The sequence below is a fragment of the Coregonus lavaretus genome, assembly GCF_964263955.1.
Source record: "Coregonus lavaretus genome assembly, chromosome: 22".
In the NCBI taxonomy this organism is placed as follows: domain Eukaryota; kingdom Metazoa; phylum Chordata; class Actinopteri; order Salmoniformes; family Salmonidae; genus Coregonus; species Coregonus lavaretus.
In genome coordinates, this window is record NC_140009.1 from 20,045,319 (window position 1) to 20,059,721 (window position 14,403).

The 14,403-nt window shown below is 46.7% G+C and overlaps 1 protein-coding gene across 1 annotated transcript in view; it reads right to left on the reverse strand.

Annotated features, from left to right (window-relative positions):
* The window catches only part of LOC311149829 (DNA (cytosine-5)-methyltransferase 3B-like), a 92,801-nt gene that overhangs the window by 22,657 nt on the left and 55,741 nt on the right, over positions 1-14,403 (reverse strand). The gene's annotated exons all lie outside the window — the stretch shown is intronic.

Consider the following 14,403-nt stretch of genomic DNA (forward strand, 5'->3'; position numbering starts at 1 on the left):
ATTTTTAAAAGGGAGAAAAGTGTCAAACACAGCCTTTTGCACAAATATGAAAAGACAGATGGTATGATAAACAATATACATTTAGATCATACAAGAGAGAAACCTTACCTCTTTCAATTTTTCAATTAAGTGCCTGCCCCTGCTGTAATCTCAAATTCAAATCCACATTTTTCAGTTGCTGCAAGAACCCCCAATAATTATGCAGGTTCCTCAATGAACCCCACCTCCTATGGGGTTCCCGGAATAACCTTTTTGGGGCATTTGTCTGTGCCAAGAACCCAACGGTTCTTTGAGGAACTTTAGAGGATCTTAGAAGAACCCTTGTTGAACAACTAATTTTTGTTGTTTATGATAACTCATGATCAATGGGCCCCACCCCGGTCGGTAATTCGACCATGCTTACTAAAAGTTTAGATAGCTGGCCGCTTGACTAACTTACCAATCAAAATAAAAACAGCTGACCTGGGCTAATTGAGTGACTCCTGATGCACAACCAAATTTCAAATTGCACCTTGTGTATTCTATTATTCTAACTCTAAACATTAAGTTGAGACCCTGACTGAGTTCCTAAAAATAATCACTATAATAATATTTTTTTGGTGAAATTGGCAGGCGGCCGCTAGTTGGCCATACCTGACGTAGGCCAACAAGTCATATTCAAATCGAATGGGGCTTTGGGAGAAAAAGGGAAATTACGATTTTAAAACAATAAACCAGACATCGGAATTTCAGCTGCAAAAAATCCATGATCATCCGACATTGGAGAGGAGAGTGAAAAAAACACCTTAGACATTTTGCGCTGCTTTGGTGCTCTCCGCTCTTTCTACAATCTACATTGTCCTCTTGCATTAGGTTAATAGTCTAACTACCACAAATGTATTGGACATTTAAGCTATGGCAAATAGGGAATAGGCCATTTGGCATGTTGCCCTGCTGTGTGCTCACTGCGCTGCGCTGTTGTGCGCTGCCAGATTCCGGCGGTGCGGTTAAGTTCAAATATGCAAAAACATCATTTGTGACATCACGACGCCAATAGAAGATGCAATAGTAAAATCGGCCAACCCTATTTAACTGCGCACTGTAGTAGGGGACGCTTGTGATTGGCCAGCATGTGCATGCCATGCGGAAAGTGAGAGGCCGCTTATGATTGGTCAGCATCCTCTGTGCATGAGAGTGAATGAACAGAGTTTAGCGCATCTCATTGGAGGAGGTACCATAGTCTAGTTTTTGTTGTATTAACGGAGTGTCAAATAAAGGAGAAAATCACAGCCTATTATGATATAGATACTGCACATACCCTAACACACACACACACACACACACCCTTTAAACCCCCTATGCTCTTTTGAGACCCATCATGGTTAGGAGATCTCTTCTCCTAACCATGGTAGACAAAATAATGGGCAACTGGGCATTTTTATACATGACCCTAAGCATGATAGGATGTTAATTGCTGAAATTAACTCAGGAACCACACCTGTGTGGAAGCACCTGCTTTCAATATACTTTGTATCCCTCATTTACTCCATTATTTTGGCAGTTCCCTGTCACGATCGTCGTTAAGAGAGGAGGACCAAGGCGCAGCGTGATGAACAAACATGTTTATTTATCATTAGCGATAAACACGGACAGTAAACAAAAACAACAAACGACTCGTAACGTCCTAGGTAACATAGACCAACACGGAACAAGAACCCACAAACACAAAGGGAAAAACAGACAGTTTAAATATGGCTCCCAATCAGAGACAACCAGCCAAAAGCTGACACTCGTTGCCTCTGATTGGGAGTCACTCAGGCCAACATAGAAATAAACAAACTAGAACTCCCAACATAGAAATACACCACATAGAAAGAACACACCCTGGCTCAACATATAGAGTCCCAGAGCCAGGGTGTTACAGTACCCCCCCCTAAAGGCGCAGACTGCGACCGCGCCTCAACTAGAGCAAAACAGGGGAGGGCTGGGTGGGCATTCCTCCTCGGCGGCGGTTCTGGCTCCGGCCTTGCCCACAACCCTCCAATAAACCCCCCATAGCGCCCCTGGTCCGGTCTGGCCCCGCTGGCTGGAGCTGAACTGGACGTAGCAGGAGCGGTTAGCTTCAGCTCCGTAGTGGAGCAGTTGACCGGTACCTTACCAGGCACCGGTGACCCAGGCACGGGTTGTGCTGGACTGACGACGCGCACCCCTGGCTTGGTGCGTGGAGTAGGAACGGGCCGGACCGGGCTGACGATGCGCACCCCTGGCTTGGTGCGTGGAGTAGGAACAGGCCGGACCGGGCTGGCGACGCACACCGTAGGCTTGGTGCGAGGAGCAGGGACAGGCCGGACCGGGCTGGCGACGCACACCGTAGGCTTGGTGCGTGGAGCAGGGACAGGCCGGACCGGGCTGGCGACGCACACCGTAGGCTTGGTGCGAGGAGCAGGGACAGGCCGGACCGGGCTGGCGACGCACACCGTAGGCTTGGTGCGAGGAGCAGGGACAGGCCGGACCAGGCTGACGACTCGCACCCCTGGCTTGGTGCGAGTGGCAGGAACAGGCCGGGCCGGCGACGCGCACCGTAGACTTGGTGCGAGTGGCAGGAACAGGCCGGGCCGGGCTGGCGACGCGCACCGTAGGCTTGGTGCGAGTGGCAGGAACAGGCCGGACCGGGCTGGCGACGCACACCGTAGGCTTGGTGCGAGGAGCAGGGACAGGCCGGACCGGGCTGGCGACGCACACCGTAGGCTTGGTGCGTGGAGCAGGGACAGGCCGGACCGGGCTGGCGACGCACACCGTAGGCTTGGTGCGTGGAGCAGGGACAGGCCGGACCGGGCTGGCGACGCACACCGTAGGCTTGGTGCGAGGAGCAGGGACAGGCCGGACCGGGCTGGCGACGCACACCGTAGGCTTGGTGCGAGGAGCAGGGACAGGCCGGACCGGGCTGGCGACGCACACCGTAGGCTTGGTGCGTGGAGCAGGGACAGGCCGGACCGGCGACGCACACCGTAGGCTTGGTGCGTGGAGCAGGGACAGGCCGGACCGGGCTGGCGACGCACACCGTAGGCTTGGTGCGTGGAGCAGGGACAGGCCGGACCGGGCTGGCGACGCACACCATAGGCTTGGTGCGAGGAGCAGGGACAGGCAGGACCGGGCTGGCGACGCACACCGTAGGCTTGGTGCGAGGAGCAGGGACAGGCCGGGCCGGGCTGTGGAGACGGATAGGAGACCTGGAGTGAAGAGCTGCCACAACCCGTCCTGGCTGAATGCCTACCCTCACACACTCTGTGTGAGGCATCAGCACAGGACGTACAGGGCTGTGTACCCGTACTAGCATAACAGCACGTGACACTGGCGCAGGATATCCGGGACCGAGGAGAGGCACTGGAGGCCACGAGCGCTGAGCCGGCACACTCCGTCCTGGCTGCATGCCCACCTTCGCACAACACGTGCGGGGTGCTCGCACAGGACGTACAGGACTATGCCGGACCACTCGTGGCACAGAACGCCGCTCCGCATACCGCGGAACCTGCCCAGTCCCATGCTGCCATGCCTGAGTACGGGAAGTTGGTTCCGCTCTCCATCCAGGCTCCGCCAACCTGCCTTCTGGCCCCCCAAACCCGGTGGCCTCCTCTCCAAATCGCCCTGTGGCAGCCTCCTGCTGCCCAGCCGCCCATGCCGTGTGCCCCCCCCTAAAAATGTTTTGGGGTTGCCTCTCGTCCGTCCGACGATGACACTGCTGACGCCGCTGCTCCTCTCTCGCCAGGGCCTTAATCCTAGCCCATGGCCCTTTGCCCCCGAGCATGTCCTCCCAGGACCACGATTTGCCCACCTGGGCCATCGCCAACCTCTCCATCTCCTTTCCCGGCGCTTCCTCCCATGTCCAGTCTGCCTGCTCCTGGACACGCTGCTTGGTCCTTGTATGGTGGGTTCTTCTGTCACGATCGTCGTTAAGAGAGGAGGACCAAGGCGCAGCGTGATGAACGAACATGTTTATTTATCATTAGCGATAAACACGGACAGTAAACAAAAACAACAAACGACTCGTAACGTCCTAGGTAACATAGACCAACACGGAACAAGAACCCACAAACACAAAGGGAAAAACAGACAGTTTAAATATGGCTCCCAATCAGAGACAACCAGCCAAAAGCTGACACTCGTTGCCTCTGATTGGGAGTCACTCAGGCCAACATAGAAATAAACAAACTAGAACTCCCAACATAGAAATACACCACATAGAAAGAACACACCCTGGCTCAACATATAGAGTCCCAGAGCCAGGGTGTTACATTCCCTGTATATCATTGGGCTATTTAGGTGGGCGCTGATGCCGCCCTATGATAAGCAGTGCCCACTTTGCCAAATTCAGGGGTGCAAAATATCTATGCTGTTGGAGAGTCGCAGCACAGTCATCTAACATAAATCATGTAGCCTATAGTAGAAAGAGTAGTAGCCTATGTGGTTTTTCTGTAGCCTACAGACTGGAGACCATTTAGACGGGCTGGTTGCTTAGCAACAAAACCGACCAACTATTGGGCAAAAGAGACAGGGTTGGCTTAGATTGTTGATAACATGTAAATATAAAAAAAAAAAGTAGTCCGTTTTATTGTAAATAAGACTAGAATATGTTTCTAAACACTTCTAAATGAATGTGGATGCTACCTTGATTACGGATAGTCCTGAATGAATCGTGAATAATGATGAGTGAGAAAGTTACAGACGCACAAACATCATACCCCCCAAAAAATGCTAATCTCCCCTGTTATTGTAATTGTGAGAGGTTAGCATATTTGTGCATCTGTAACTTTCTCACTCATCTTTATTCACAATTCATTCAGGACTATTCGTAATCATGGTAGCATCCACATTAATGTAGAAGTGTTTAGAAACATTGTAAATATTAATATTTACAATAAAAGTGACTTAAAAATGACACAATACATTATTTACCACTAATGTCTATTGGGCACAAAATAATCTGAAACACAACCAAAACAAACAGCAAATCCATCCAACAAGTTTGTAGAGTCACAAACTTGATGTAATCATTGCGTGCTAGGAATATGGGACCAAATACTTAACCTTTGACTACTTTAAAACACATACAGTGGGGAGAACAAGTATTTGATACACTGCCGATTTTGCAGGTTTTCCTACTTACAAAGCATGTAGAGGTCTGTAATTTTTATCATAGGTACACTTCAACTGTGAGAGATGGAATCTAAAACAAAAATCCAGAAAATCACATTGTATGATTTTTAAGTAATTAATTTGCATTTTATTGCATGACATAAGTATTTGATACATCAGAAAAGCAGAACTTAATATTTGGTACAGAAACCTTTTTTTGCAATTACAGAGATCATACGTTTCCTGTAGGTCTTGACCAGGTTTGCACACACTGCAGCAGGGATTTTGGCCCACTCCTCCATACAGACCTTCTCCAGATCCTTCAGGTTTCGGGGCTGTCGCTGGGCAATACGGACTTTCAGCTCCCTCCAAAGATTTTGTATTGGGTTAAGGTCTGGAGACTGGCTAGGCCACTCCAGGACCTTGAGATGCTTCTTACGGTGCCACTCCTTAGTTGCCCTGGCCCCGCCCATCGTACCTTTGATGCTGTGAAGTTGTCCTGTCCCCTTAGCAGAAAAACACCCCCAAAGCATAATGTTTCAACCTCCATGTTTGACGGTGGGGATGGGGTTCTTGGGGTCATAGGCAGCATTCCTCCTCCTCCAAACACAGCGAGTTGAGTTGATGCCAAAGAGCTCGATTTTGGTCTCATATGACCACAACACTTTCACCCAGTTCTCCTCTGAATCATTCAGATGTTCATCAAACTTCAGACGGGCCTGTATATGTACTTTCTTGAGCAGGGGGACCTTGCGGGCGCTGCAGGATTTTAATCCATGACGGCGTAGTGTGTTACTAATGGTTTTCTTTGAGACTGTGGTCCCAGCTCTCTTCAAGTCATTGACCAGGTCCTGCCGTGTAGTTCTGGGCTGATCCCTCACCTTCCTCATGATCATTGATGCCCCATGAGGTGAGATCTTGCATGGAGCCCCAGACCGAGGGTGATTGATCGTCATCTTGAACTTCTTCCATTTTCTAATAATTGCGCCAACAGTTGTTGCCTTCTCACCAAGCTGCTTGCCTATTGTCCTGTAGCCCATCCCAGCCTTGTGCAGGTCTACAATTTTATCCCTGATGTCCTTACACAGCTCTCTGGTCTTGGCAATTGTGAAGAGGTTGGAGTCTGTTTGATTGAGTGTGTGGACAGGTCCCTTTAAGAGTGTGCTCCTAATCTCAGCTCGTTACCTGTATAAAAGACACCTGTCCACAGAAGTAATCAATCAATCAGATTCCAAACTCTCCACCATGGCCAAGACCAAAGAGCTCTCCAAGGATGTCAGGGAAATCTTTCTGATTGAGAGGGGGTCAAATACTTATTTCCCTCATTAAAATGCAAATCAATTTATAACATTTTTGACATGGGTTTTTCTGGATTTTTTTGTTGTTATTCTGTCTCTCACTGTTCAAATAAACTTACCATTACAATTATAGACTGATCATTTCTTTGTCAGTGGGCAAACGTACAAAATCAGCAGGGGATCAAATACTTTTTCCCCCTCACTGTAAAGAATGGGCTGAGGGGCCCATTGTCAAGCTTCCGAAGAAAGACGACCTAAGGGAATGCAGGAATTACAAAGGGATTACTCTAATGTCTGTACACTGCAAAATCCTGAAAAGGATCATCCTTATGCACCTCCAAAAAGCTGTTGACAAGATGCTCAGGGACCAGCAGGCCAGGTTTAGGAAAGACAGACAATGTACGGACCACATCGAAACACTACGCATCATCATAGAACAATCCACAGATGGACGATATGGCCAAAATTTTATGTTTTGGAATTCTACATTTGGTTTATGAGTTGTGCATGACCCTAGGGTGGCAACACATACATTCTAAGTGATTTCAATAGGGCTTTCTCCATTCTGATTGTTTTATACTGTTCAATCAAACGTCAACCAAAAGTTGATCTCATTCGAGATCATTTCCACACTGCCACGTAGGGCTGCAAGATATGGGCAAAAAATCCAGGCCTTATTTTTAAAGACATACTCCGGAACTTTAGTGACTACTAAGTACTTTTTAAACCTCCTGCTTTGGGCTGGATGTGTCAATGTGTAGTTCATGCATGAATAATCTATGTCCAGAATTACTGTCTTACCTCAATTAGCCACAAAATCCCTAGTTTGAAAGCAACGGTTTTTCTGGAAGCTGTGCTGCGCCATTTTCCCTACATTCTCCCCCACGTTGGCCAGCCCCCTATCAATTTGATTTCAACCAATGAGCTTCAGCCTCTCGCTATATGAGTGACACCTAGCAAGATGCACATGATGCACACACAGCAGAGTGAGAGAGAGCAATGACGTGATGCACATATCTGCAAATATGTGATGTACTATGCAATTTTCAGGGACCACTTTTGGCTCGTGAGCGTTACTTTCAGAACTACTGGCTAAAAAGTATACAAAAGTACCAGAGAATCCCTTTAATCAAATATTGCAATTGTGATTTGACTTGCAATTTAGATCAACACACTCAGGTGAACTGTTGTAAATGGAATTATTATTCTAGAGTTAGAATGTAATAGTGGGCACTTTGAATACAGTGTTGTTTGACATGACCACAGAGGGCAACCCAGAAACACTTGGAGGAGCGACATCCAGGCAGAAATGACTGATAGCAGCCTCAATTGGTGTGACCTGGAAAAATTGCCCCGAACCGAGTGAGATGGAGGACATTTGTCAATGGCCTATGCTGCTTATAGGAGCCAAGGGCTTAAGTCAAGTAAGTCAAGCCTTTGCCAGGAATCAGAACTAGGCTAAATAAAGCCAATGCAACTGGCTTGGCTGTTTTACAAACAGTACAACATGGATGGGCATTCATAAAATTGCATCGCGGGCCGACACTGTAGGCTGCACTAGTCTAGATTTGTGGGGATAGAAGGAGAGCAGCCAGGACCGGGCCTGAATACAAAGATGTGTGTGTGTGTGTTTGCGTGCGTGTGTGTGTTTGTCTGTGTATTTTAAACACAGAGACCAAAGTCCACAGACACAAAGGCGCCGCTCTGGGACTCATTGTATAACTGACACAATAACAAAGCTGTAAACTGACTGCAGCTAACGGTCAGTTATAACAAATGTTCAGTCCCAGAAACATGGGACACACCATTATCATCAACCATCAACAACCATCATCACCACTGCGATTTTAGAGTATGTGTTGTTGCTAGAGTCGAACCATAGGGAGGTCACATGTCCCATTTGAGGATCCTCTGAAGTCAGTTCCAGAAACCCGGAGGCATATTCAAAAAACATCTCAGAGTAGGAGTGCTGATCTAGAATCATTTTAGCCTTTTAGACAGTGCTGGAAAAAGTAATCAATTGTCATACTTCAGTAAAAGTAAATATACCTAAATAGAACATGACTCAAGTAAAAGTCACCCAGTAAAATACTACTTGAGTAAAAGTCTAAAATTACACTACATGACCAAAAGTATGTGGACACCTGCTTGTCAAACATCTCATTCCAAAATCATGGGCATTCATTGCTTCCATTCAGCCACAAGAGCATTAGTGAGGTTGGGCACTGATGTTGGGCGATTAGGCCTGGCTCGCAGTCAGCGTTCCAATTCATCCCAAAGGTGTTCAATGAGGTTGAGGTCAGGGCTCTGTGCAGGCCAGTCAAGTTTTTCCACACCGATCTCGACAAACCATTTCTGTATGAACCTTGCTTTGTGCACAGGGGCATTGTCATGCTGAAAGAGGAAAGCACAAACTGTTGCCACAAAGTTGGAAGCACGGAATCATGTAGAATGTCATTGTATGCTGTAACGTAAAGATTTCTCTTAAATGGAACTAAGGGGCCTAGCCCGAACCATGAAAAACAGCCCCAGACCATTATTCCTCATCCACCAAACTTTACAGTTGGCACTATGCATTTGGACAGGTAGCATTCTCCTGGCATCCGCCAAACCCAGAATCGTCCGTCGGACTGCCAGATGGTGAAGCGTGATTCATCACTCCAGAGAACGCGTTTCCACTGCTCCAGAGTCCAATGGCGGCAACCTTTACACCACTCCAGCCGACGCTTGGCATTGCGCATGGTGATCTTAGGCTTGTGTGCGGCTGCTCGGCCATGGAAACCCATTTCATGAAGCTCCCGACGAACAGTTCTTGTGCTGACGTTGCTTCCAGAGGCAGTTTCAAATCAAATCAAATTTTATTAGTCACATATACAGTGGGGAAAAAAAGTATTTAGTCAGCCACCAATTGTGCAAGTTCTCCCACTTAAAAAGATGAGAGAGGCCTGTAATTTTCATCATAGGTACATGTCAACTATGACAGACAAAATGAGAAAAGAAATTCCAGAAAATCACATTGTAGGATTTTTAATGAATTTATTTGCAAATTATGGTGGAAAATAAGTATTTGGTCAATAACAAAAGTTTCTCAATACTTTGTTATATACCCCTTGTTGGCAATGACACAGGTCAAACGTTTTCTGTAAGTCTTCACAAGGTTTTCACACACTGTTGCTGGTATTTTGGCCCATTCCTCCATGCAGATCTCCTCTAGAGCAGTGATGTTTTGGGGCTGTCGCTGGGCAACACGGACTTTCAACTCCCTCCAAAGATTTTCTATGGGGTTGAGATCTGGAGACTGGCTAGGCCACTCCAGGACCTTGAAATGCTTCTTACGAAGCCACTCCTTCGTTGCCCGGGAGGTGTGTTTGGGATCATTGTCATGCTAAAAGACCCAGCCACGTTTCATCTTCAATGCCCTTGCTGATGGAAGGAGGTTTTCACTCAAAGTCTCACGATACATGGCCCCATTCATTCTTTCCTTTACACGGATCAGTCGTCCTGGTCCCTTTGCAGAAAAACAGCCCCAAAGCATGAAGTTTCCACCCCCATGCTTCACAGTAGGTATGGTGTTCTTTGGATGCAACTCAGCATTCTTTGTCCTCTAAACACGATGAGTTGAGTTTTTACCAAAAAGTTATATTTTGGTTTCATCTGACCATATGACATTCTCCCAATCCTCTTCTGGATCATCCAAATGCACTCTAGCAAACTTCAGACGGGCCTGGTCATGTACTGGCTTAAGCAGGGGGACACGTCTGGCAATGCAGGATTTGAGTCCCTGGCGGAGTAGTGTGTTACTGATGGTAGGCTTTGTTACTTTGGTCCCAGCTCTCTGCAGGTCATTCACTAGGTCCCCCCGTGTGGTTCTGGGATTTTTTTGACCCCACGGGGTGAGATCTTGCGTGGAGCCCCAGATCGAGGGAGATTATCAGTGGTCTTGTATGTCTTCCATTTCCTAATAATTGCTCCCACAGTTGATTTCTTCAAACCAAGCTGCTTACCTATTGCAGATTCAGTCTTCCCAGCCTGGTGCAGGTCTACAATTTTGTTTCTGGTGTCCTTTGACAGCTCTTTGGTCTTGACCATAGTGGAGTTTGGAGTGTGACTGTTTGAGGTTGTGGACAGGTGTCTTTTATACTGATAACAAGTTCAAACAGGTGCCATTAATACAGGTAACGAGTGGAGGACAGAGGAGCTTCTTAAAGAATAAATTACAGGTCTGTGAGAGCCAGAAATCTTGCTTGTTTGTAGGTGACCAAATACTTATTTTCCACCATAATTTGCAAATAAATTCATTAAAAATCCTACAATGTGATTTTCTGGATTTTTTTTTCTCAATTTGTCTGTCATAGTTGACGTGTACCTATGATGAAAATGACAGGCCTCTCTCATCTTTTTAAGTGGGAGAACTTGCACAATTGGTGGCTGACTAAATACATTTTTTCCCCACTGTACATATTTAGCAGATGTTATTGCAGGTGTAGTGAAATGCTTGTGTTCCTAGCTCCAACAGTGCAGTAGTACCTAACAATTCACAACAATACACATAAATCTAAAAGTTAAAGAATGGAATTAAGAAATATATCAATATTAGGACGAGCAATGTCGGAGTGGCATTGACTAAAATACAGTAGAATAGAATACAGTATATACACATGAAATGAGTAAAGCAGTATGTAAACATTATTAAAGTGACTAGTGTTCCATTATTAAAGTGACCAGTGATTCCATGTCTATGTATATGGGGCAGCAGCCTCTAAGGTGCAGGGTTGAGTAACCGGGTGGTAGCCGGCTAGTGTTGGCTATTTAACAGTCTGATGGCCTTGAGATAGAAGCTGTTTTTCAGTCTCTCGGTCCCAGCTTTGATGCACCTGTGCTGACCTCGCCTTCTGGATGGTAGCGGGGTCAGCAGGCCGTGGCTCGGGTGGTTGATATCCTTGATGATCTTTTTGGCCTTCCTGTGACATCGGGTGCTGTAGGTGTCCTGGAGGGCAGGCAGTGTGCCCCGGTGATGCGTTGGGCAGACCGCACCACCCTCTAGAGAGCCCTGCGGTTGCGGGCAGTGCAGTTGCCGTACCAGGCGGTGATACAGCCTGACAGGATGCTCTCAACTGTGCATCTGTAAAAGTTTGTGAGGGTCTTAGGAGCCAAGCCGAATTTCTTCAGCCTGCTGAGGTTGAAGAGGCGCTGTTGTGCCTTCTTCACCACACTGTCTGTGTGGATGGACCATTTCAGATTGTCAGTGATGTGTACGCCGAGGAACTTGAAGCTTTCCACCTTCTCCACTGCGGTCCCGTCGATGTGGATACAGGCGTGCTCCCTCTGCTGTTTCCTGAAGTCCACGATCAGCTCCTTCTTTATGTGGACGTTGAGGGAGAGGTTATTTTCCTGGCACCACTCCACCATAATCAGGCCTACTACTGTTGTGTCGTCTGCAAACTTGATGATTAAGTTGGAGGCGTGCATGGCCACGCAGTCATGGGTGAACAGGAAGTACAGGAGTGGGCTGAGCACGCACCCTTGTGGGGCCCCTGTGTTGAGGATCAGCGAAGTGGAGGTGTTGTTTCCTACCTTCACCACCTGGGGGTGGCCCGTCAGGAAGTCCAGGACCCAGTTGCACAGGGCGGGGTTCAGATCCAGGGCCCCAAGATTAATGATGAGCTTGGAGGGTACTATGGTGTTGAAGGCTGAGCTATAGTCAATAAACAGCATTCCTACATAGGTATTCCTCTTGTCCAGATGGGATAGGGCAGTGTGCAGTGCGATGGCGATTGCATCATCTGTGGATCTATTGGGGCGGTAAGCAAATTGAAGTGGGTCTAGGGTGTCAGGTAAGGTAGAGGTGATATGATCCTTAACTAGCCTCTCAAAGCACTTCATGATGACAGAAGTGAGTGCTACGGGGCAATAGTTATTTAGTTCAATTACCCTTGCTTTCTTGGGTACAGGAACAATGGTTTGAACTCAGTAGTGAGATGATTTTTACTCGCTACGCGCTTCAGCACACAGCGTCCCGTTCTGTCATCTTGTGTGGCTGACCACTTCGCGGCTGAGCCGTTGTTGCTCCTAGATGTTTCCACATGACAATAACAGCACTTACAGTTGACTGGGGCAGCTCTAGCAGGGCAGTTGACTGGGGCAGCTCTAGCAGGGCAGAAACTTCACAAACTAACTTGTTGGAAAGGTGGCATCCTATGACAGTGCCACGTTGATAGTCACTGAGCTCTTCAGTACGGGCCATTCTACTGCCAATGTTTGTCTATGGAGATTGCATGGCGGTGTGCTCGATTTTATACACCTGTCAGCAACGGGTGTGGCTGAAATAGACAAATCCACTCATTTGAAAGGGTGTCCACACACTTTTGTATATATAGTGTACATATACCAAAAATAACGACTTAAGTACTTTACAACACTGGCTGGTCATAACGGTATTGTTTATTGTTGTTCTTAAAATTCAAATTCTATATTGCGCCAAATTTGCGCACACCCCATGTTCCATAATGTTGTCATGGAAAATATGAATGTTGTTTCCAACTACCAATCAGCAATTGCGCTGTAAATCCGGCTGCATATTGGAACGTTGAGATTGCTGAAAGGCCAGTCTCTTTGGCAAATGACAGAAGTGGCAAGGAGTGGAATGTTAGCTAAAAAGACTGGTACCCAGACTGATCTATTGGACTGGAGGTATTCGATAGAAGCAGCCAGCCAAGCCTGGTATCGATGCCTCTAGTCCAGTGGTTACCAACCTTTTCTGAGTCAAGATCACTTTTGGAGTCAAAAAGCAAGCCAAGATCTACCGCTCAGATTTATTTTAAACATGACTTAAAAAATGTAAGCCTATGCAACATTAACCTAATAAAGATAGTTCTGTAGGACTGAGGTTTGTGCATTAGGCCTAATACAGTATCACAGCATATTGGCTATCCTTGGCCTGCCAATATTGTTCTTCTCAGACCATATTATATTTCAAATCTCGAGCTTTGATAACAAAATAGATCAGTTGTTGTATCACTTGCGAGGCACAGCTGAGCATTAATTGAAATTGCTCGCTCTTTTCCTCCAGTGAGATTGACCAGAGAGAGGGGACACAGTCTTCCACCTGATGGCGAGACTCGAGTAGCACCACATTATTTCTGCCTCATGCACAAATTCATGCTGTTCCTATGACCAGAGTAAGTGAAATATTCCTTTATATTAAAATAGACACGAAGATCTGCTAATAATAAAAATGCAGGCCTATCGATACACTTGGCTACTCATTGATTGCAGCTGCAGTGCTGGTTGTAGCATGAGTTGAAGTAGGGAGAAGGGAGTTTTATGTTTTGTAAAAGTGTTGACAGTGCTGAATAAAAACAAACATGAATTCACTCATAAAAACATTAGCTCTTTGCTGTATGTGTTGACAGTTTCTGTCTGTTCATGGTTTTAAAAGTTATGAAATCTCACATAGGCTAGTATCAAACTTTGCCGTGGGATCCTGGAAGCTGTATGCACGTTGATTTGAGCTATCAGATTGGCCAGCGCAGTAAGCACACTTGATTTAGCTATCCTGGTCTGCCGGGTAGGTGGAGTTTGTCCCTTCAGACAAATTAAATGGTTCAAAATGGGAACACTTTGCCTACCCAGCACGCAGGGCTTCTGAATCAAGTACACCTACCACCAACAGCGCAAGACGAATTGAAACAAAGTAGGAACGCAAGGCTTTATCGCTGGCTTTTCTACAGAAATGTTTGGTGATCGACTAGGAATGCCTTGAAGATTGACCAGTTGGTGACCACTGCTCTAGTCCCTTACACAAGAAAGAGAGGCAAGCCCAGGCATGTACGACTCTAAAATTCTGTACACAGTGGCTCTATTGACAGAATAGCTCTCGATGACTACTGTGGAAATTCTTCTTCCAGAGAGCTGCACAAACACATTAATAAACATTTTGACACATCGCAGGGCTCGGAGTGGATTAAATGTTTAGGCAGGTAGGTGTGTGTCT